This window comes from Neopsephotus bourkii, unplaced genomic scaffold (assembly GCF_033783945.1).
Source record: "Neopsephotus bourkii isolate Nb327-2 ecotype Australia unplaced genomic scaffold, CSIRO-AGI_Nbou_v1 NB_558, whole genome shotgun sequence".
In the NCBI taxonomy this organism is placed as follows: domain Eukaryota; kingdom Metazoa; phylum Chordata; class Aves; order Psittaciformes; family Psittacidae; genus Neopsephotus; species Neopsephotus bourkii.
The window spans coordinates 44,552-67,700 of record NW_026901059.1 but is presented as its reverse complement, the minus strand read 5'-3'; positions in this window follow the sequence as shown (position 1 = coordinate 67,700).

Here is a 23,149-nt window from a genome sequence, read left to right as displayed (position 1 = left end):
GTTCCAGTGCCTCACCACCCTCACAGTAAAGAACTTCCTTATATCTAACCTGAACTTCCCCTGTTTTAGTTTGAACCCCTTGTCCTATTGCTACAGTCCCTGATGAAGAGTCCCTCCACAGCATACTTGTAGGCCTAATAAGTGAAAGAAATTTTAATTTTAGCTGCTAGAATTATGTTTTTCTCTTTTTATTAATAAAAATAGGATTACTGTTGGAAATCCATAATTAATGTTTCAGCATTATGCTTCCTGGCACCAGGAAAAAGGAGCTAGTAGCTGGAATGGACAAGACATTAAAGTTCCAGTGCACTGTTTAAAATGTCAAAACTTTAATTTTATGTGGTTTGAAAAGACAAATAACAGATAACCCTCCTCAATTCTGTTTCTACATACTGGCTTCAGCTTCTCTACTGCCTTTGACTGAAGAAGAAGAGATGACTTCTCGACTCCGGACCTCAACCGAGCTATGGAATATGTGAAAAGATATTACCCATCAACCAGGGGAGCACATCATCACCTGGTTGCTCTGAAGCTGGGACAATGGGGGCCGATGATCACAAACTAGAAGGTAGGGAAGCTAAGCATCTGGGATCACTTGCTAGGGAAGGGGGACTTGACAAAGCAATTGCAAGAGAGAAACAGTCTCTCAGCATTTGGAGGTGGGTCTTGGCAGCTGTGAAAGAATGTTTTCCATACAAGGATGATGTTATGAGTCGTTCGGCCAAGTGGACTACGCTAGAGAAAGGCATCCAGTCCCTGAGAGAGTCAGCCATTGTAGAGGTGATCTATTGTAGGCTGGATGCTGGGAATGCATCTGTAGATCCAGATGAAGTCGAATGTGTGCGACCCATGTGGCGGAAATTTGCACAAAGTGCAACATCATCATATGCCCACTCATTGGCATCAATAACCTGGCATGATGTAGCACCACCAACAGTGGATGAAGTGATTTGTCAACTCTGAGAGTTCGAAGGCAATCTCACTCCTTCCATCATTTCATCTGTGCAAAAACTGTCCCAGGAGTTCAAAAAATTGAGAGATGATCTATCCAATCTATCTAGCTCCTCACGTATACCAATACACATCTCAGCTGTTAACAAAAGTCATCCTGTTGCTTGAGAGAGAAGATACAAGAGGTACACGCCATGGGCCACCATATGGTTTTACCTGTGGAATCATGGAGAAGACATGAGAAAGTGGGATGGAAAACCTACTTCAGCTTTGGAGGAACGGGCGTGTGAATTGAAGAGGAGAACAAAGGTCAAGGATGATCATCCCATGAAGGCTGTGGCTTCAGTCTCTGGTGAGCAGGTTCCCAGGTGGAGTGGAAGAGCTGATTTTACTCCAGCTCCTGTGATAAAGAAGACTAATCCCGTTCTACAAGACCTAAGTGACCAATGTTGTGATGACTATTAGAGGGGCCCTGCCTCCAGTCAGGTGGAGGTAGGGGACAATCAGGTTGACTGGACTGTGTGGATCAGATGGCCTTGCACATAAGTCCCACAGGAGTATAAAGCTCTAGTAGATACTGGTGCACAGTTGTGGTTCAAACCCAACCAGACAGCTTGTTCACTCACTCCCACCCTTCTTGCCCTTCCCCTACTCCCGGAGGGACGGAGAGGAGAACTGAAAAGAATGCAACTCCCACGGGATGAGATAAGAACACTTTAGTAACTAAGGTATAACACAAATCACTACTGCTACCACCAATAATAATAATCATAAAGGGAATAAAAAGGGAAGAGAATACAACACCTCACCACCAAGCTACCAAGAAGGAGAAAACTGACTGATACTGCTGAACCCAGGACATTATCCACCCCTTATTCCATACCATTCATGTCATGCTCAAATCCCACATTTTCAATATACCATCACTCTTATCTAAGTGCATACTTATCTTAGTGCATGGACCAGTCCCTATAAAGCTGCTGAGTCCATCTGGTCCATGATGTTAGGCTCCATCTCTTTTAACAATCTTTGGGAGCAGTGTTCACACTCATGAATAACCTGAGCAATAGTGTCCATTGCTAAGTCCACCCCTTGATCATGAGTCCATCTCTATGTTATATCTCTGTTCTGATGGCCTGAAGTGTCATGGGCCCACCAGGCTCAAAATAATTCACCACCCCGTTCAGCAGTTACTGCAACTTGTCACTGGGGACTCCATACAGCTGCCTTCCATCTCCAATGCTTCCAAAGCACTGGAGAGGCCCAGTGGACTAGGTACTTGCTCATACTGTCCCACATTCCCTGCCACTCATGACTGTCCAGTCTTGGGGAAAACCTCTTGGTCCTCCTATATTGTCATCTAACCCCAGACAAGACCCAAACCTGACTCTACTTAACTTTTGAGATCAGACAAAATGGCGGTGGGTAAAACACAGTGTGTATGTGTGCCAAAATGCTGATCCCCATCACAATCAGCAGGGAAGTCCCAAGGATACCCAAAGGACATTCAAAACCTTCAGAACTCTCAAATGATGCTGCTGTACTTGTCACTGGGGCTGGTGTAGCTGCTGTGCTTGCCGGCTCTCTCACCATGTAAAGAATATGAGAATGATTCGTGTCAAGAATTTAGGAGTCGTTACCAATGCACCTGTGACCAGTGTACCATGTATAAGAAATGTTGCTGTCAATGTAATGATGGGAAAGAAGAAGAAACAAGGGAATAAACTAGTCCCCTCTTTACTCATTTTGACTGTTAAAATAATAAGGGTGCTTTATGGCTTTGTTTTACTGCTTGAGTGCTTTAAGGAAGGGGTTGGGTAAAAGTTTCTCAACCGGAGACAAGAGCCCAGCAACCAAGGAAGAACAATAGAAAGGAGCCACATTGATGTAAAGGAGAAGACAGGATTGGCTGAGACCCAGGACCACAAAGTATAAAAGACTGAACCCCAAAGACCTCCGTGTGCGTCACTGGAGAAGGAGAGATTCCCAGGTGCAGTCAGTGCTGCTTGCTTATTTCCTCTCAATATTAGTCGATTGTAATAAAATAATTGAATCAGATCATGGCTAAGACGAATTTTTATAACAAAATTGGTGACCCCGATGTGATCTCTGTGTGGCTGTTTGGGACTGTAGCTCTTACGAGGAGGTGCTCCACAATTTGTGGCTCGGGAGTTCTAGTCACGGGCAGTCTTGCAAGATCAACGAACAGAGAGGCAATAACCAAGGAATTTTAGCTCCCTGAAAACTGCAGTATAAATTACCCGTAATTCTTGTGCATGAAGATCCGGACGAGAACAGCAGACTGTAAGTATCATTTGGTTGGGTGGGAAGGCCGGTGTGTGTGTGTATGTAAGATGCAACAAGGTTGCGTGGTTTTCCTCTAACCGTGGTTTCAGTGAAGAAACCAGTCGGTGAAGAGATGGAGTGTATGGTAAGGCACAGACCGGGTACTCTGAACCTGTGAAAGCACAGGTCAGGATATCAGCATCTGGGAAGCGAGTGTGGACCTCTTCTAAGCGCGTTTCCAATCTCCCGCGAGGGAATTGGCCGCTGAAGGAGGGAAGTGATAGTGATTGAGAGGAGACACACCCGGTGGGAAATGGGTCAGAGTAGGAGTCGTAACTCTAACCCAGGAAGGGGCCCATGGAGAGGTCCCAGGAATAAGGCAGGAAGTGAATTACCAGATATACCCCCAGACAGTCCCTTGGGGTTAATACTTAAGTACTGGGGATCTTGGCCGTCCCAGAAGGAAAAGAATAAGGAAAAAAAAAGGTCCATTACTGTATGGAAGTGTGGACCAAAGAGGAAATTCAGCCTGACCATTTATATTGTCCAGTATTTGGGTCTTTTGATGATTGGATTTGTCAGGCTTTAAATCTATATGTAAATGGTAAGGAACCTTTCAATCAAGAGGAGTGTCTATTTTGTGGCTTGTTACAGTGATGATTTTGGTCTTGTGATTTTGGTATTGGTGACAGACTTTTATAACTGTTAATTGTTAGTTTGATACAATTTTTGTCTCTGTCTCGAGTGTTGTAACTGTGTGAACTGTGTCTGTGGGATCCCATGTGTGTGTGTGAATGTGAGACTGATAATGGGAAATTGGCAAAGTGAAGAGATCTTGAAAAAGAGTCCTTTAGGGTGCATTTTGGCACACTGGAAAGAACTGGGAGGGTTTCCTGGGGACTCGGCAAACAATAAAATGTTGATAAAATATTGTAACCAATGGTGGCCTTTATATACTTTCGAAGATCATGAGAAATGGCCTAAAAATGGAACTCTGAATTATAACACAATGAACATTGGTTTTGAGGTGGCCAGGAAAATGGGATGAAGTGATATATGCAGATATGTTTATCACTTTAAGAAACCGCCTGGAGTGGCACACAGAAGGTGAAATTAATATGCTCTAATTTTGGCTTTGGAAAAGGACAGGGAAAAACAGAAACCTAAGCTGGAGAGATGTTCAGCTGTGATATTGGGGAAATGATGTCTAAAAGTTAAAAAAAAAAAACCAAAACAAACAAACAACCAAACAAAAAAAAAACAACCCACAAAACAGTAATCAGGAAAATAAATAGGAAAATGATAATATCACAAGTACCTCCAAGAGGTACATCCTCTATATCTGTCCTATCAGATATTGATGAGGAGGATATTGCTGTCACTGGCAACAAGCAGCACATTCACATTCAGAGTTAAGAAGGGGTTAAACCAGAAGTGCTGTTGCAGAGGCAGGCATCTGCAGCCCCTGCAGAGCAGGGTGGGCAACCGTGAGGAAAAAAAAAAGAAAAAAGAAAAAAGAGGAAAACCAAGGGAGTGTGCTCCTTGAAAACCAAGGGAGTGTGCTCCTCTTCTGTGGAGCCGGATCGGTGTGCGTGTTATGAGGAGTTTGGACCCTGGAAGTGAGACTGCCCTGGGGGGGAATACCATGGGGTGGCTGAATTGGAACTAGACTGACAGGGACCCGGGGAATCTATTCTATCAGGTCCACTGATTAAATTAAAATGAGGAACTAGAGGAAATAAAGTGGAATTTTAAGTGTATACAGGAGCAACTGATTTGGTGTTAAATTAGAGGAATCCAATGGGATTATCACACCCCTTGGCATCCCAGAGTTCTGGGAGAGTAGAAAGGATGAATCAAATCTTAAAACATCAGTTATCAAAATTAATGATTGAAACTAAAATGTCATGGATCAAATGTCTTCCCCTAGCCTTACTAAATATTAGGACTATGCCAAATTTGACTACTGTAATTTCACCTTTTGAAATGTTAAATGGGATACCATATACCCAGGGACCACCGATAGGTCACCCCAAGTTGGAGGATTCAATGTTATATCATTACTTTGAATAAGAAGATACAAGAACTTGGGGCCAAGGGAATGCTAGCACAAAGCACCCCCTTGGAATTTTCAGTACATAAAATTCAACCAGGGGACAAGGTACTAATAAAAAGCTGGAGAGAAGAAAGTTTATCCCCTCATTGGGAAGGACCATTTCTTGTTCTTTTAACTACAGAAACGGTGATAAGAACTGCTGAAAAGGGTGGACACACGCGTCACAAGTGAAAGGACCCATAAGAGAATGGAAAGTTGTGACTGAACATGGAGACACCAAGCTAACCCTCAAGAGGATTTAAACAAGTAACTGAGGGAATTCATATTGAGTCCTGTAGATATGATATGGGAAAAGCAGGCACAACTGAAATTATCTCAATAAGTAATAGAGTAAGGGCTAATACCAGTCCATGTCCTATATGTAGACACTGCAATCTGTATATTAGGGCAAAGTGCCCCAATTGTTCAAAATATATTATTACTCGTAGAGGAGACCAAGAACAATTACTGAGAAATCAATTACAGTTCTTTTGTTTCTTTGGTGTGAAACTATAACCCCATTGGAACAGTCGTTGTGGGTCAAATATTATTGTCGTAATAGCCGACGGGAAATATACCTCTGACGTGCCAGATAGGGCAAGACCGGAGGGAATCGGTGCTGCAGCTGAAAGGGTCTGCCGAGGGCTGCAATCCCTGGGGCTGTGACCGCTGAGCACTATGATCCTGACCGGACCTCTTTTGGCGATGGTTCTGCTTGGGCCCATATGGGCAAATGCCGCGGCTGATAAAAGCGACGACTGTAATAAATGCATTACCACAACTAGACAAGGGAGAGTAACCTCTAAAACACTAGTCTATCACACCATGTATGAATGTAAAGGAACAATAATTGGTAATTGTGCATACAACCAAACTCAATACAGACTTTGTAAAAAAAGAGAAAATAAACCGGTTTGTTTTAATCCGAAAGAACTCCCCCATCAATATTGGATGGAGATATGAACAAACTCAGCAGAAGGAAGACTAATGGCAACAAGCCTAATAATAACTGATCTAAGCCAACCTGTATGACCTATATTCAAATTGAGAGAATGTGAAAAATACATTTGCCCTCGACCAAAAGAGAGATCGTATTTACCTACAGGTTGTTATACAGATTGGGATTACGATAGTCAGTCAGGAAGAAGTTATCATTTTTGTGGACATACTGGATGGAGTTGTGCCTGTTGAAGTACAACTCCTACCTGGGGATGGCCCCAAGAATTCAAGGGAACCCAACTGAGGGCAGAGATTAAAAAGGGAATAACTTTTCCCAATTGTACAGCCCATTCTTGTAACCCTGTCAATCTAACTATCTGGAATCCAGACCAATGGAAACAAGAAGAGGCAAAAATTGGACTTTTGATTTATGGACCTGGAGAAGACCCAGGGGTGATTTTACAAATAATAGTAATTAAAGAAAAACCTAGAGACTCAGTACAACACCACTTAATATTCAATTCCTTCTATCATGAAATGGAAACAGGAATCCAGTATGAAATTCCCACAGCTGCTAAAAATCGTTTTGTAAATCTCGCCGAAAATATAGCTAAAGCATTGAATGTAACTAACTGCTATGTTTGTGGGGGAACTAACCAGGGAGGGAGATGGCCCTGGGAGGCAATGGAGAGTAATATAAGCGATCCTGCAATTTGGAAAAATCGAGAAGGGAACAACAATGGATTTTACAAATGAATATAGTAGGGAGAAGTTATTGGCGAAACTTAGAAAAGGGCAGAAAACTGGTAGAAAATTTACCCTGTGAAGGGGACTATATATGGAACAAAACAAAGAAAGACTGGGAAAAATGGGGAAAACCTATAGAAATGATTCAGCAATTCAGTAACTGGACTAATGGAACTAATATACCAAATAGGTGGCCCACTCCAGATGGACATTATTGGATTTGTGGTAAAATAGCCTTTGCATTTTTACCTCAAAATTGGACAGGATTGTGTATATTGGGAACAATCAGACCTATTTTTTTCTTATTACCTATAAGCAGAGGGGAACACTTAGGAGTCCAGTTATACACAGACCAATGAACTAAGGAGAAAACGATATAAAAGATAACTGTAAATCGGTAATTGGAAGGACAATGAGTGGCCACCTGAATGAATAATCTCATGTACCAGTCCATGGCCACGTCCCTCCTGTCCTGCAGCTGGAGCCCGCCTGTATTACAAGTCATTGCCATAAAGTAGAGTGAGACAAGAACCTTAGCCCAAGCCCCACGCTTGATAAACACTAACACAACAAATACCGGGTCTAAGTAATGTACTACATTCTGAAACTGTGAGATCAAGAGGAAAAACTCAGAGAGCCAATAAATCAGCATTGCGACGAGTGACTATTAATCTGCACAGATCTGTTGTTATCTCAACCCCCTGTGCCCCGTGTTGGCCACCAAAAAGAACTGTCGTGGTTCAAACCAAACCAGACAGCTTATTCACTCACTCCCACCCTTCTTGCCCTCCCCCTACTCCCAGAGTGACGGAGAGGAGAATTGAAAAGAATGCAACTCCCACAGGTTGAGATAAGAACAGTTTAGAAACTAAGGTATAACACAGATCACTACTGCTACCACCAATAATAATAATGATAAAGGGAATAAGAAGGGAAGAGAATACAACACCTCACCACCAGCCGACCGATAACTTGCCCCCCCAGCCCGACCAAGCACCGACTGATACCTCCTCCAACCATGCAGTCCTCGCCCTTCCGGGTAGCTCCCAGTTACATCGTGGGCATGACGTGCTGTGGTATGGAATACCTCTTTGGTCAGTTTGGGTCAGGTGTCCTGTCTCTGCTTCCTCCCAGCTTCCCCTCCTCCCTGGCACAGCATGAGGCTCACAAAGTCCTTGGCCAAACCAAAACATCATTGTTATCAGCTCTGTTCCCAGGCCGAAAGTCAAAACACAACACTGCACTAGCTACCACGAAGGAGAGAAATGACTGCTACTGCTGAACCCAGGACAACAGTGTATTCTGATACCATCAAGCTGTCAAGGGGTGGAATCCATTTCTATTTCTGGTGTGACAGGAGGATCCCAAGAGCTGATTTTACTGGAATCTGAAATCAGCCTAACTGGGAGGAAGTAGCAAAAGCACCCCATTGTGACTGGTCCAGGGGCTCCATGCATCTTTGGCATAGACTGCCTCAGGAGAGGGTACTTCAAAGACCCAAAGGTCCTTGAAGCAGGAATAATCCAGACTGTCTTCCCCAGCAAATTCTTCATATGCACCACAGGAACTTTGTCCCCCTCTACAATATGTAAAAGTTCTGATTGGGCTGGGCCAGCCCTGTTGGCAGATCCTCTGGTGTTGACCAACCAGGTGGCCTTTGGTAAGTGTGTACCCCAATGCTTGAAAGTTCCCCCACCCATTGCTCTCAGTGTAGTTTTTAACAGCCCATTGTATCTTTTGATTTTCCCAGAGGCTGGTGCATGGTAGGGGATGTGATATACCCACTCAATGCCATGCTCTTTGGCCCAAGTGTCTATAAGGTTATTCTGGAAATGAGTTCCATTGTCTGACTCAATTCTCTCTGGGGTGCCGTGTTGCCACAAAATGTGTTTCTCAAGGCCCAGGATAGTGTTCCGGGCAGTGGCGTGGGGCACAGCGTACGTTTCCAGCCATCCGGTGGTTGCTTCCACCATGGTAAGCACATGGTGCTTACTTGGCGGGTTGGTGGCAGTGTGATATAGTCAATCTGCCAGGCCTCCCCATATTTATACTTCAGCCATCGTCCTCCATACCAAAGAGGTTTTAACCGTTTGGCTTGTTTAATTGCAGCACATGTTTCACACTCATGAATAACCTGGGCAATAGTGTCCATTGCTAAGTCCACCCCTCGATCATGAGTCCATCTCTATGTTGCATCTCTGCTCTGTTGTCCTTAAGGGTCATGGGCCCACCAGGCTCAAAATAATTCACTGTCCCCTTCAGCAGTTTCTGCAGCTTGTTGCTGGGGACTCCATACAGCTGCCTTCCATCTCCAATGCTTCCAAAGCACTGGAGAGGCCCAGTGGACTAGATACTTGCCCATACTGTCCCACATGCCCTGCCACTCATGACTGTCCAGCCTTGGGGAAAACCTCTTGGTCCTCCCATATTGTCGTCTAACCCCAGACAAGACCCAGACCTGACTCTGCTTAACTTCTGAGGTCAAACAAAATGGCGGTGGGTAAAACACAGTCTGTATGTGTGCCAGCATGCTGATCCCCATCACAATCAGCAGGCAGGTCCCAAGGGTACCCAAAACCATCCAAAACCTTCAGAACTCTCAAACGATGCTGCTGTACTTGTCACTGGGGCTGGTGTAGCTGCTGTGCTTGCCGGCTCTCCCACCACCAGCTTCTCTTTTTCTGAGTCCAGCTCTTCCTCCTCTGCCTTGATGGGAAATGCTGCGGGATCTCCTGCGTCCTCCTGGGGCTCGGCGGGCGGCTTCCGGGGAATGTTCTCGGCCGTCGCGGGGCTGAGCTCAGCCACGGGGCTCGGCTCCTCCACGGGGCTTGGCTCCTCCGCCGCCTTGTCCCGCTGCTCAGCAGCCGCCGTCTCCCGGGGCCGCTCCCCCTCGGCTTCCCAGAGCCTCACGCAGACGGAGGCGAGGGCGAGGGCCAGGATGGTGAGGAGCAGCCGGATGGCCAGGTACCAGTCCACGGCCACGTCCGTCCCGCCCTGCTGCTGGAGCCCACCTGTATTACAAGCCATTGCCATAAAGTACAGTGAGACAAGAACCTTAGCCCAAGCCCCACACTTGATAAACACTAACACAGCAAATACCGGCTCTAAGTAAGTTACAACATTCTGAAGCTGTGAGATCAAGAGGAACAACTCTGAAAGCCAATAAATCAGCATTGTGACGAGTGACTATCAATCCGGTCAGATCTGTCGTTATCTCAACCCCTCGCACCCAATGTTGGGCACCAAAAAGAGCTGTCGTGGTTTAACCCCAGCCAGACAACTTGTGCGCTTACTCCCAGTGAGTGGTGCGAGGCTGGAAGCAATCGAGGCCCACGTTAGTCCCCCCCCTTCACCAGGGGCTGCCCGCCCCCCTTCCCCACTCCCAAAGGGATGGGGAGGAGAATCGAAAGAATGCAACTCCCACGGGCTGACATAAGAACAGTCTAGCAACTAATGTACAATACAAATCACCACCGCTACCACCAATGACAACAATGATAAGAGAAAATAGCAAGGGAAAGGAGTACAATACCACGCGCCGAACAACGAGTCCAACCCGGCAGACCCCCTGTCCTTCCGGGTAACTCCCAGTTCCCCCCTGGGCATGACGTGCTGTGGTATGGAATACCTCTTTGGTCAGTTTGGGTCAGGTGTCCTGTCTCTGCTTCCTCCCGGCTTCCCCTCCTCCCTGGCAGAGCATGAGGCTCACAAAGTCCTTGGCCAAACCAAAACATCATTTTTATCAGCTTTGTTCCCAGCCCGAAAGTCAAAACACAGCACTGCACCAGCTACCAAGAAGGAGAAAAAATGACTGCTGCTGCTAAACCCTGGACACTTTGTCAGCAGAGTACAGGCCACAGCTCGATTTTACTTGGAGGGGCGTCCAGTATACTTGGAACCGAGTGCCCCAGGGGTGGAAACACAGCCCTACCATCTGCCATGGACTGATCCAGACTGCACTGGAACAGGGTCAAGCTCCAGAACACCTGCAATACATTGATGACATCACTGTGTGGGGTGATAGACAGGAAGATGTTTTTGAGAAAGGGAGGAAAACATTCCATACCCTGCTGAAAGCCGGTTTTGCCATAAAACAGAGTAAGGTCAAGTGACCTATCACAAGCCAGATGCCGAGGTTGCATCCATAGATCTAGATGAAATCGAATGTACACGACCCATTTGACAGAAATTTACACAGCATGCACCGTCATCATATGCCCGCTCATTGGCAGCAATAACCTGGCATGACGTAGCATGACCAACAGTGGATGAAATGACTCGTCAACTCCAAGAGTTCGAAGACAATCTGACCTTCCATCATTTCAGATGTGGAAAAACTGCCTCAGGAGTTCAAAGTATTGAGAGATGATCTATCCAATCTATTCAGCTCCCCACGTGCACCTACCCATGTCCCAGCCATTAACAAAAGGTGTCCTACTGTTTGAGAGAGGAGATACAAGAGGTATATGCCACGGGCCACCCTATGGTTTTACCTGCGGGATCACGGACAAGACATGACAAAGTGGGATGGAAAACCTACTTCAGTTTTGGAGGAACGGGTGAGTGAATTGAAAAGAGGAGCAAGGGCCAAGACTGATCGTCCCATGAGAGCTACGGCTTTAGTCTCTGGTGAGCAGTTTCCCAGGTGGAGTGGAAGAGCTGATTTTACTCCAGCTCCTGTGATAACTAAAAATAATCCCTTTCAACATGACTTAAGTGTCCAATCCTGTGATGACTATTAGAGGGGCCCTGCCTCCAGCCAGGTGGAGGTAGGGGACAATAGGATTTACTGGACTGTGTGGATCAGATGGCCTGGCACATCAGTCCCACAGAAGTATAAGGCTCTAGTAGATAACGGTGCACAGTGTACCCTGATGCCATCGAGCTGTCAAGGGGTGGAACCCATTTCTATTTCTGGAATGACAGGAGGATCCCAAGAGTTGACTGTACTGGAGGCTGAAATCAGCCTGACTGGGAGAGAATGGCAAAATCACCCCGTTGTGACTGGTCCAGGGGCTCCGTGCATCTTTGGCATAGACTGCCTCAGGAGAGGGTACTTCAAAGACCCAAAAGGGTACCGATGGGCTTTTGGTATTGCTGTTTTGGAGACAGAGGAAATTGAGCAGCTGTCCACGTTGCCTGGTCTCTCAGAGGATCCTTCTGTTGTGGGGTTGCTGAAGATAGAAGAACAAGTGCCAGTTGCGACCACAACAGTGCACCAGCAGCAATATTGCACCACCTGAGACTCCGTGATTCCCATCCATAAGCTGATTCATAGACTGGAGAGGCAAGGAGTGATCAGTAGGACCCACTCACCCTTTAATAGCCCCATATGGCCAGTGCAAAAGTCTAATGGAGAGTGAAGAGTAACTATTGTGGCCTGAATTAAGTCACACCACCATTGAGTGCTGCCGTACCGGACATGCTAAAACTTCAGTATGAACTGGAGTCAAAGGCAGCCAAGTGGTATGCCACAATTGATACTGCCAACGCATTTTTCCCAATTCCTTTGTCAGCAGTGTGCAGGCCACAGTTCAATTTTACTTGGAGGGGCGTCCAGTATACTTGGAACCGAGTGCCCCAGGGGTGGAAACACAGCCCTACCATCTGCCATGGACTGATCCAGACTGCACTGGAACAGGGTCAAGCTCCAGAACACCTGCAATACATTGATGACATCACTGTGTGGTGTGATAGACAGGAAGATGTTTTTGAGAAAGGGAGGAAAATAATCCAAATCCTGCTGAAAGCCGGTTTTGCCATAAAATGGAGTAAGGTCAAGTGACCTGCTCAGGAGATTCAATTTTTGGTAATAAAATGGCAAGATGGACATCGCCAGATCCCCGCAGATGTGGTCAACAAGATAACATCAATGTCTCCACCAACTAATAAGAAAGAAACACAAGCTTTCTTGGTTGTTTTGGGTTCTGGAGAATTCACGTCCCAAATTGGAGTCTGATTGTAAGCCCTCTCTATTACGTGATTCGGAAGAATTATTTTAATCATTCAGGGCTCGTTGCCCTGAGCAACAACCAGCCTTTGAACAAATTAAACGAGAGCTAGTTCATGCAGTAGCCCTTGGACCAGTTTGCTTTTACTTGGAGGGCTGTCCAGTTCACTTGGAACCTAGTGGCCCAGGGGTGGAAAAACAGTCCTACCAGCTACCATGGACTGATTCAAACTGCACTGCTATAGGGGAAGCTCCAGAACACCTGCATTACATTGATGACATTACTGTGTGGTGATACAGCAGGAAAAGTTTCTGAGAAAGGGAGGGAAATAATCCAAATACTGCTGAATGCTGGTTTTGCCATAAACCAGAGTAAGGCCAAGGGACCTGCTCAGGAGATTCAATTTTTGGCAATAAAATGGCAAGATGGACATCTCCAGATCCCTATAGCTGTGATAAACAAGATAACAGGAATGTCTCCACCAACTAATAAGAAAGAAACACAAGATTTCTTAGGTGTTGTGGGGTTCTGGAGAATGCACATCATGGCAGAGATGCAACATATAGATGGGGTCGTGATCGAGGGGTTGTCTTAACAATGGACACTATTGCCCAGGTTATTCACAACTGTGAAACATGCGCTGTAATTAAACAAGCCAAGCAGTTAAAGCCTCTTTGGTGTGGAGGATGATGGCTGAAGTACAAATATGGGGAGGCCTGGCAGGTTGACTATATCACACTCCCACCAAGGCAAGTGCCATGCTCTTGCCATGGTAGATGCAACCACCGGATGGCTGGAAACATACACTGTGCTCCACAGCACTGCCCGGAACACTATCCTGGGCACTGAGAAGCAAATTTTGTCATGACACAGCACCCGAGAGAGAATTGAGTCAGAGAATGGGACTCATTTCTGGAACAACCTTATAGATACTTAAGCCAAAGTGCATGGCATTGAGTGGGTATATCACATCCCCTACCATGCACCAGCCTCTGGGAAAATCAAACGGTACAATGGGCTGTTAAAAACTACACTGAGAGCAATGGGTGGTGGGACTTTAAAACACTGAGATACACGTTTACTGATGTCCACCTGGTTGGTCAACACCAGAGGATGTGCCAACAGGGCTTACCCAGCCTATCCAGAGCTTTTACATACTGTAGGAGGGGATAAAGTTCCTGTGGTGCACATGAAGAATTTGCTAGGGAAGACAGTCTGGGTTATTCCTGCTTCAGGTAAAGTCTGAGAGAAAGAGGCACAAAATGAAATACTAACTCTTGTAAATAAGTAGAATCAGTTCTAAGTAACATTAAGTTTGATGGCTTTGTAAAAGTAGTAATGAAAAATAACTGAGGTACATATTTCGCATAAGAAAAAATAATATATAGTCAGAGTGAGGTTAGAGAACATAATGAGAATCCTTGTATAAGATAAAACGTAGTTGACGTAGTTTTAGGTCCTTATGACCTTAGTACAAAATAAGTGCAATAAAACAGGATAGAAAAACAGAACATGTAGATAAAGATATCTGAAACTAGCAGATGTCGAGGACGGACTACAGCTAAGCTAGCTAATAAGTAGAAGGACAAGATGATTATGTCTGCAGTGTTACCAAACTAATTAAGCTGGTGTAAGCATTATCTACTGCTCATACTTCCAAAACTGACAGATGTGATGAAGATTGTTGGAAGAAGTAAACAACCCCCAAAGACCGCCACCACATTTTGGTACGCATGAGGGGAAACTTTCTAGAAGAATGTTGTAATACATAAGTAACCTCATGAATATGCATGAATGTACATAATGAATATGTATGCTTAGTGACTCTATAAGGATGGCTTGTTTAGCATTTTGGGGAGACATGCTAGGAGGAGCTATCCCCCTGTGTCTCCTGCCACTGCAATAAAGAATACCTGCTTGTCAACTTAAACTTTGTTGGCGAGTTCCTGGAGATTTCTCCAAATCAATTTGGCACCCCAGATGGGACCTACTCTGCTCGGCTGCAGGACCCACTGAGGACATAGCTCCCTAGGGCCCTCAGGAATTTTTTCCCAGAGGGACCCCTTGACTCATTTGAATCACTGCAGGAGCAGACAAGGACCATCTTCATAAAAGGTATTCTTTTCTTTTATATAGTCTGTAAGGTGCAGGTGATATAAGGAAAGCAAGTGCCTGGGAAACATAGGGTTAAAATACTTTTAACTTAACTTAGGTCTAAGATGGAGTACAATGTTTTTGTTTTAAGTCTGTGGTGTGATAACAGAATTTAGTAGTCTTACTAACAAGAGTGAATAGTTTCTTTACATCCTTCTAATGAGTGAAGTATTTCTTGCCATCTTTCTAATTATCAGTTAGTTTGGAGACAGTGATTCCCGAACATATGCTAGCTTGGGAGGCAATAAATTTTGTACAAAGGTCACAGTGTTCTAAATCTTTGCCAGCTATCAGAAACTTGCAGATACAGTTGGTTTTAGCTAATTTGTGATTACTGGGGCATCCAACTGTGGCAAAGTTAAAAAGTGCACCCTGAGGAAGACTACTTACTTCATCTTGCAGACCCCTGCCCACATGAGGAAGACTACTTACTTCATCTTGAAGACCTTTGCCCACAACCATCTGAGGGCAGTGCGCAAGCGCCAAAAGGGAGGAGACTTTTGATAATGAGTACCTAAACGAATTGTAATATCCCCGTGAAACTCTCAGGAACCTAATGAATATGCATGTTTGTGTGTAATAAATGTCTGCTTGCTTAACCCCTTGGCGTGCAAGTTAGGAGGAGTCATCCCCCTTGCACCTGGTGCCGTAATAAACATACCTGCTTTATAAGTCTGAGTTGTAGAGTCTGATTTCATGTTTCACAGGGGGCATCGTACATAAAGACTAAATTGGGTTGTAAGCATACACAAGGTTATGAAGCCTTCCCTAAATTGAGATAGTTAATCTCGTAGGTAAAGGCATATACCTGGCTGCAAGCATCTGTTTGGTATACACCCACAAGAAGCAAGAGGCATCTTGTGGTTTGGTTCCTACAAGACACAGGGGGTGTCTTGTGGAAATGGCTTTGGATCATATTGGTATTCAACTTATTTTGTGGTTTGTTACAGTAATGATTTTGGTATTGTGATTTTGGTATTGGTAGCAGGATGTTTTAACTGTGCTATTAATTGTTGTTTGATTGAATTTTAGTCTCTGTCTCAAGTGTTGTAACAGTGTGGAGTGTGCCTGTGGGATCCCGTGTGTGTGTCTGAATGTGAAATTGGGAAAAGATGCTTAAAGTCAAACAAAAAAAAACCAAAACAACAACAAAACAACAGAGTAATCAGGAAGCTATGTTGATGAGATGGTTTGTAAGGCTTAAGTTTCTGTCTGTAGTACAGCGCAGGAGGCTGATGTTTGAAGCTTTTATTCAGAGTTTCTGGTGACAAAGCTGATGAAAAACATTGAAAGTGAGACACAAAGCCTTTGGTGAAGAGGGTGTGCCTCGTGTATTGTCAAACAGCAATTGCTTAGGTCATTTAATAATTGATTGGCTCCAGAGAGATTCTAGTCCAGTCATCCTTACTCAAAGGAGCATTAAACTCAGTGTTTTTCATGAGGATTAAATAAATATACTTTTGTGGTGTTCACTTAGCTCCCAAATGAAACTGTGTTCTCAGAGTTAATGTGAATGTCTGTTAAATGTCCATTAGATAAATAAATACTTGTGCCTTTCTCTGGCATGGTGGGAGAGTCTGTTTTCCATGTTTAGGAAATCATTGTCTGAGAGAGAGCCTCTTGTGAGAGTTTACGAAGCACTGTGGTACAAATATGATACTTTACTCATTTTAACTTATTTTTCCTTGATAGTCTCCCTACATTTGTTAGTGCTTCAGTGTGTTATTGTGTTTGATACGAAAAAGGAGTTTCCTGTTTAAATGCCTTTAAAAATTATTGCTTGGTGATTGTAACTGCAATGGCTATAATCTATACTTGTGAAAGCGGATTTTTGTTTAGTATTCTGCTGTGTAGGGCTGACAGAACTGAATTTGAGTACAGATCTTCAATCTGTATTTTTTAGCTGTTTTAAAACTGTATAAACATTTTACCTTTCCTCATAAGACTTTTTTTTTTTGTTGTTGGCTTGTAAGATTATTGATGTATGCCTGTGTACTTGCCACTGTCTATTCTGTGTGCAAGTGTTAGCAAGGATTGTTAGCATTTGATCACAGGACTTTATGTTAAATTTCTTAAACTGATAAAATGGCTTCCCTCATTGTGTTCTGAGAAAATCAACTGTTAAAGCTAGTACATTTAAATGTTTTTCAATTTCACGTATTGGAAAACATTCTCTGATTGGAGCCTATTTTTTTTTTTCTGACTCAAGCTTCATTGAGAAGCTTCTCAGTGACTTACATTATTTGATTCAGTGCATGCTTATTTACTTAAGAAATTAACTACTGAATTTTCTTCAAGTCTCTCAGGCAGCAAAGACATGAATGCCATTGAGTACTTCACTGTTTCACTAGCTCTCTGAATCATTATAAAATTCAAAGCAAATTTCCTGGCCATCTGTGCATCTGCTCTAGTTGCATACTCATATAAGTCCCAGACAAGAAACAATTTAAAAGCTGAAAATATTGTCATTGTGTAAACTAAAATGCTAAGTTGTAAATTAAAAATGCTCTGTTAATTGTAAGTCAAGATGATAGGTTGTAAATTGGGACCACTCTGTTGAGAGCAAGGTGGGCCAGTGTGACCTTGGGAGATGTATAAAACAAGGGTAGCCTGTGAAGATAAGGAAGGGGTAACCAAGACAGACAGACAGATGGGGCTGGTTTTTCAAGATAGGGAACAAATCAGAACAAAATGACCTAAACCAGACACAGTTGTTAAGTAATTCACAAGAGTCTTTTGCACATGCACAAGCACAGAGGTCAATCAGCAGACACAAAGAAGAAGACACTGAGGCAACCACCAGACACCCCTCGAGACCACCACTCAGCAAGAGAGTGCATGTGTAATTAAAATGCAAATATTACAATTAATTCCAGGAAATCCAATGAATATGTAAAGCATTACCCAGAAAGGTTAAAAATATGCATAAGCTTGTTGGATATATGGATGTTTCTTGTAGAATCCAGGCGTGTTCATCTTTGTGGAATGATTTGTGTGTGCGCTCAGCACTGCAACAAAGAATGATTGATTTCTAAAACTCCAAATCAAGTCTGAGAGTTTCTGCAACCGTGTCTTTTGCAGTAACAATTGTTTTCTTCTCACTGTGCCAAAATAAAGCCAAATCCTGGACACCAGACAAAAGACAAGTAAGCATGTATGGGTAGAGGTACTTCTATAAAACCCTACAAAACTCATGAGATCTTAAGTGTGTTAAAACCAATATGGGACAGTTTCACTTCTGCAAGAGCATGCATTTATTTCCTCTGTTTGACATATAGTTGGTTTTGTTGTGGTTTTTTGTTTTTGTATTTTATTTTTTTTGGGTGTGTCTGTCTGTGTGTGTTAATCTTTTTTTTCTAGTGTTCAGAGGCTCAGTTTGTTTTAAAGGTCATTATTTGAGATCTAACACACTATTTCTAAACTATAAACAAAACATTACTCCACAAAAGGAAAATGCAGATTATCAAAAGTGAGCGAAACTTAACACAATATCTAAAAATAGACTCCAGTATTATTTTTATGCACATAGCTTGAGGCTCTCTTTTGTTGTGAGATGAAGTTCAGGTCTGTGTGGAATATGGTTTCATTATCATTATGGTTTCATTTGGCAACAGCCAAAATAGGCTAAGTATTAAGAGTATATGGAGCATCTGCTATGAAGAATTTACCATGAAGAGAACAAACATGAAAGGCAGGGCAGACAAGGCTATATGGTGTATACCAAAGGTGGAAGGTGGGGAGGAGCTCAAAGCTGACTGACCCATTTTTCACAAGAGTAGAGGAGAAGCTGAAGTACGGCTTTCTGTGCTTTTTGTACTCTCTGTGAGAAAGATGGATGTGCTAAAAGGAAGAGGAAGCTGAGGGACTCTGAGTGGACTCATGTCACAAGATGTGAAAGAAAAGCTTTGTATAAAGCAGCTTAAAGAATGTGTTGTTGGATGAGCCAGTGTCAAGAAAGTTAAAATGGTCAGGGATCTGGAACTGGTGTTACAGGAAGAGATAACATCTCCCTGAGTGCTTTTATTGATGATTTAGATATGGTTCCAAGATGCTGGATAATGCCCTGGATTCAGATCTACTCACTACAAATATGGGAAGTAGTGACATACTTTCTTACATGTGATTCTTGAGAGGACATTATTTAAAATAGAGATCAGCATTGTTTCAACTTTTTGCTAGTTGACTATAAAGCTTTAGACTGAATTACTTCTAAAAGATGAAATGCTGGGTAAACTAGATGGATTAAAGTTAAATATTTTGGATTTCAGTTCTCAAAAACTTAAAAGCTATTTAGGCAAGGAATTTGGCCTCAAGCCCTTTTCTGTTTGAATTTTTTAAATTGTGTGCTTAAAAAGAAGGAACTGGTATCTAGTACTTCATAGGGACTGCAGGAGATTTTTTGTGAAACATTACATTCTAACGAGATGAGAGGTGGACTGAAGAATGCCAAAAAGGGGTATTGAAAGACAATCAGTTGAAGAAGTTGCTATCTGTCCTTGAGTCTCATCAGCGTATTAGAATGACACTGTGTTTGAAGTATGTTGCCAGGATATTCTTGGCACTAATTATTCCTGAAACAACATGCAATTCTCAGAGACACTCAAAACTACTAAAGAAACTACTGTAGTGTTCAATTCAAACATGTTAAACACTGTCTTTCTTGAAGTGTGGAAATGCAGCTAAGGCAAGGAACTATGAAAGCTGATTTGACGTTTATTCTGAGCTATTTCATTGAGCTATTCATACTCGCCAGTAATTTAACCTCCTTACCGTTCCAGTTCCTCTGTTAGAGACATTGAATGTTATCAAGTCTCACATAACAGGCTGTGGTACAAACGAAGTTATCAAGTCCTTGACTCCTTATTGCAACCTCCATTGCTCATTGCCTCCTCTATTGTGCCTGCACAAACACTTGCTTACAGTTGCTTTTCAGATTGCATTCAGATTTGCATTTTCCAGATGAACAGATTCCTTGATCTGATTCACTCTGGGTTCACACAAGTGTTAGTGGTGGTACAGTGTCGGAGGAGTGACCTGAATCAAGAAGACAATCTCAATATGAGTTACGCTTCTTGCTTGATTTATTGCACAGGCTCACCTAATTTATACCATTGGTGATCGTTTATGTGACAGCTGTATATCTTTCATTGGCTACATAAACCTGTTCACACGCCTGTCTATACATTGCTATTCGCTAAGCTGTTTTACACACATATCTCTGCAACAGCAGGGTGCGTGCCTTGTGATAAGCGGTGCATTCCTTGTGGCCAGCAAGCTCCTGTTTCAGCGTTCTGCTTACATTTCTTCGACTCCAGGCCTCCCTGGCTCAGCTGAGTCAGAGAGAGTTCAAGGCTGTCTCACTCAGCTCTAATCCTGGGTTGTGCAGGCCCTCGTAAGAATAACCATTGCTCCACAATTCCCCCATTTTTCTTTTGCACAAACCAGGATGCTTGCTGTCACACAAGGAAAATTTTGCTAAGTGATCTACTAAGTAAGCTTTGCAAAAATTGTAATAAGCAAGGTATCAATAGTAAAACAAAAACAAAAGCAATCAATCCACATATGCATGCCTTGATCAAACTACGTAGCCAACCACTTAATCCCCAGGTTGTGCTATAGGCCATACAAACTTAGAATACGTATCTACCGTAACATGTACCTAACGCAAATGCCCAAACTCAGAAACATGAGTGACATCCATTTGCCACAGCTTCAAAGCCCTCAAACCCCGAGGGTTGACCCCAAGTCCAAGTCCTGGTCCATGATTGCTGCACTGAGGACAACTTCAAACAATTCTGGTGGCTTCAGTCCATGTTAGTCGATACTGTCGCCGTAGGCCTCGTGCATTTTGATGGAACGGAGCATGTGCCATCCGTGCAGCATCTAATTGACTGACGATAGGACGAGCATGGCTTATGAGTTTATCAGATTTGCGTTACCTTCAGCTAACCCATCTTGATTTTTGTGGCTCTGAATAGGAATGATGTAATATTCTGCTGAACGCTGGTGGATAGCTTGTTAAGGTTGTTGAAAAAGAGTCATAAGACGCTCCTTCCACATTTCTCTAATAAATTCATCTTTGATTCGTTGTACTACTCCCACCACATATAACAAACCAGTGACCACATTAAGCGGGACATGTAACCAATACAATATTGCCCAAACAACCACAGTTAACTCTAAAGTTTGTAACGAATCCCCTGACCTTGCAAAACTTTGCGATGTTTCCATTGATTGCCCTGGCACCATGTGACCACTGCACTAGCTGATTTTTTCCCTGCATCTGTATACACAGTTAGCCCTCCCTGAATGGGTCTCATGGATAACTTTGGTCATGTTATCCATGCATTGGACAATAGCAATGAGGCTTCTTTTCCTTTAGGTAAATCCACCGAGACTTTCCCTTCATATTGCAGCAAGGACATCTGCAGGCTAATGGAATGCCCCATTACCCACTCTAAGTCCTCCACAGCTATAGGAATGTGAATGCTAGCTGGCTCTTCTCCTGAAATGGCAAGTATACATGTTCTCCTTTTTCTAATGATTTGTCCAACCGCTTCCATGCGTGTTTGAATGCTCTTGCGAGCTTGCAATGGCAAAAATAACCATTCCAAAATAGCCAAGATGTCTCCCCTGTTTTTCTTTTGCCATTGCAAGATCACAGCAAACACTGACTGTGCATGAGAGACGACCGTTGTTCTTCAGAAATGACTACTGGTTTGTCAGCTTGTGCACCCTTTAGCAAAGGACGTAAAGGCATTAGTTGTTCGTTAGTAATTCCAATAAGAGGCTGGACCCATTGCAAATCCCCCATTAGGGTTTGAACATCGGTCAACATCCTCAGCTCTAGGTGCACTTCTACTTTTTGGGGCCATAAAACAGAATCAGATGCAAGCCATCCCAAAGGTCTGGCATGGCATGTGTCCTCACCGCTCCATGCCTGCTGGGTTGCAGCCAGCAGCGGAGCTAAAGGTTCTTCTTGGTGGCAAACACAGAGGCCAACCCAGTCTTGCCCTTGATTGTGGTAGCAGGCATTTGGCCAGCCTCAATCCTTGCACCTTGTTGTCAATGCAGTTTCACCTGCTTCATCCAGTAACAAGTTGTTATCATGGCAAGGCACACACACAGATTTACATTATCAGAGTAACTATTACAGGGTGCAGCATATTGAAGATGCTGATGCCGGCAAGGGACTAGCCAAAGAAATTTCTTACCAGTGGAATTCTCCCACCCTCTTAATTTACCATTGTATTAGAATATTTCTATCTTTTGCCTTAGCATTTTCTAGCAGCTACTACAAATTTGCATACTCTAACATTTCTTTTACAGGTGACAAATCCATATAATACAAGATATAGTTTCTTATTAGTAACTGGCTAGTAAATACAGGTGGTTTCATACACAAAATCAAAGCCTCTAACAATAACTACTTTACAAACACACATATTCAAGCTGTTACTTTTCAGTTGCCCCCAAATGATGTTTAGCAATCATTGGTTTTTCTCTTCCTCTATCTCATTCTGCTTGGGGTATTCACGTTCAGCTCCTGCAGCTGAAGCATCAGGTTCCTCCATTTGTCTGTCCAGCTCATGGCAAGGCTTGACAAACTTTGCAGGCAGTAGCCATGGACCTGTAGGCAGGAGGACACAAATACACCCCCTCCTCCAGGTTATCAGTTCTTGAGAAGTAGGTAGGTTCTGTATCTGTCACCCTGATGCTGCTTAGGTGACGGCTCGTAAGGCTTGTGGTTGCACTACCCCTCTCGCTTTTTCAGTTAGCAGTTCTTGTTTCAACCGATCTATCTGTTCCTCCAAGTCTTGGATTCATCCCCAGGTTACTTTAAACATATTAAGCTTGGTTTTGTTTTATTTTGTTTTGTTTTTTCTCTCCTCGGCTCTGGTGTCCATCCTGGTCCTTCCACCGGTGGAGCACCGGGAGCCGAATCGGAGGGCAGCTGTTTTTGAACATGGGGACTGAACTCTTATCATATAACTTTCTTTTTTTTTTTTTTTTTCCCCCAAAGTTG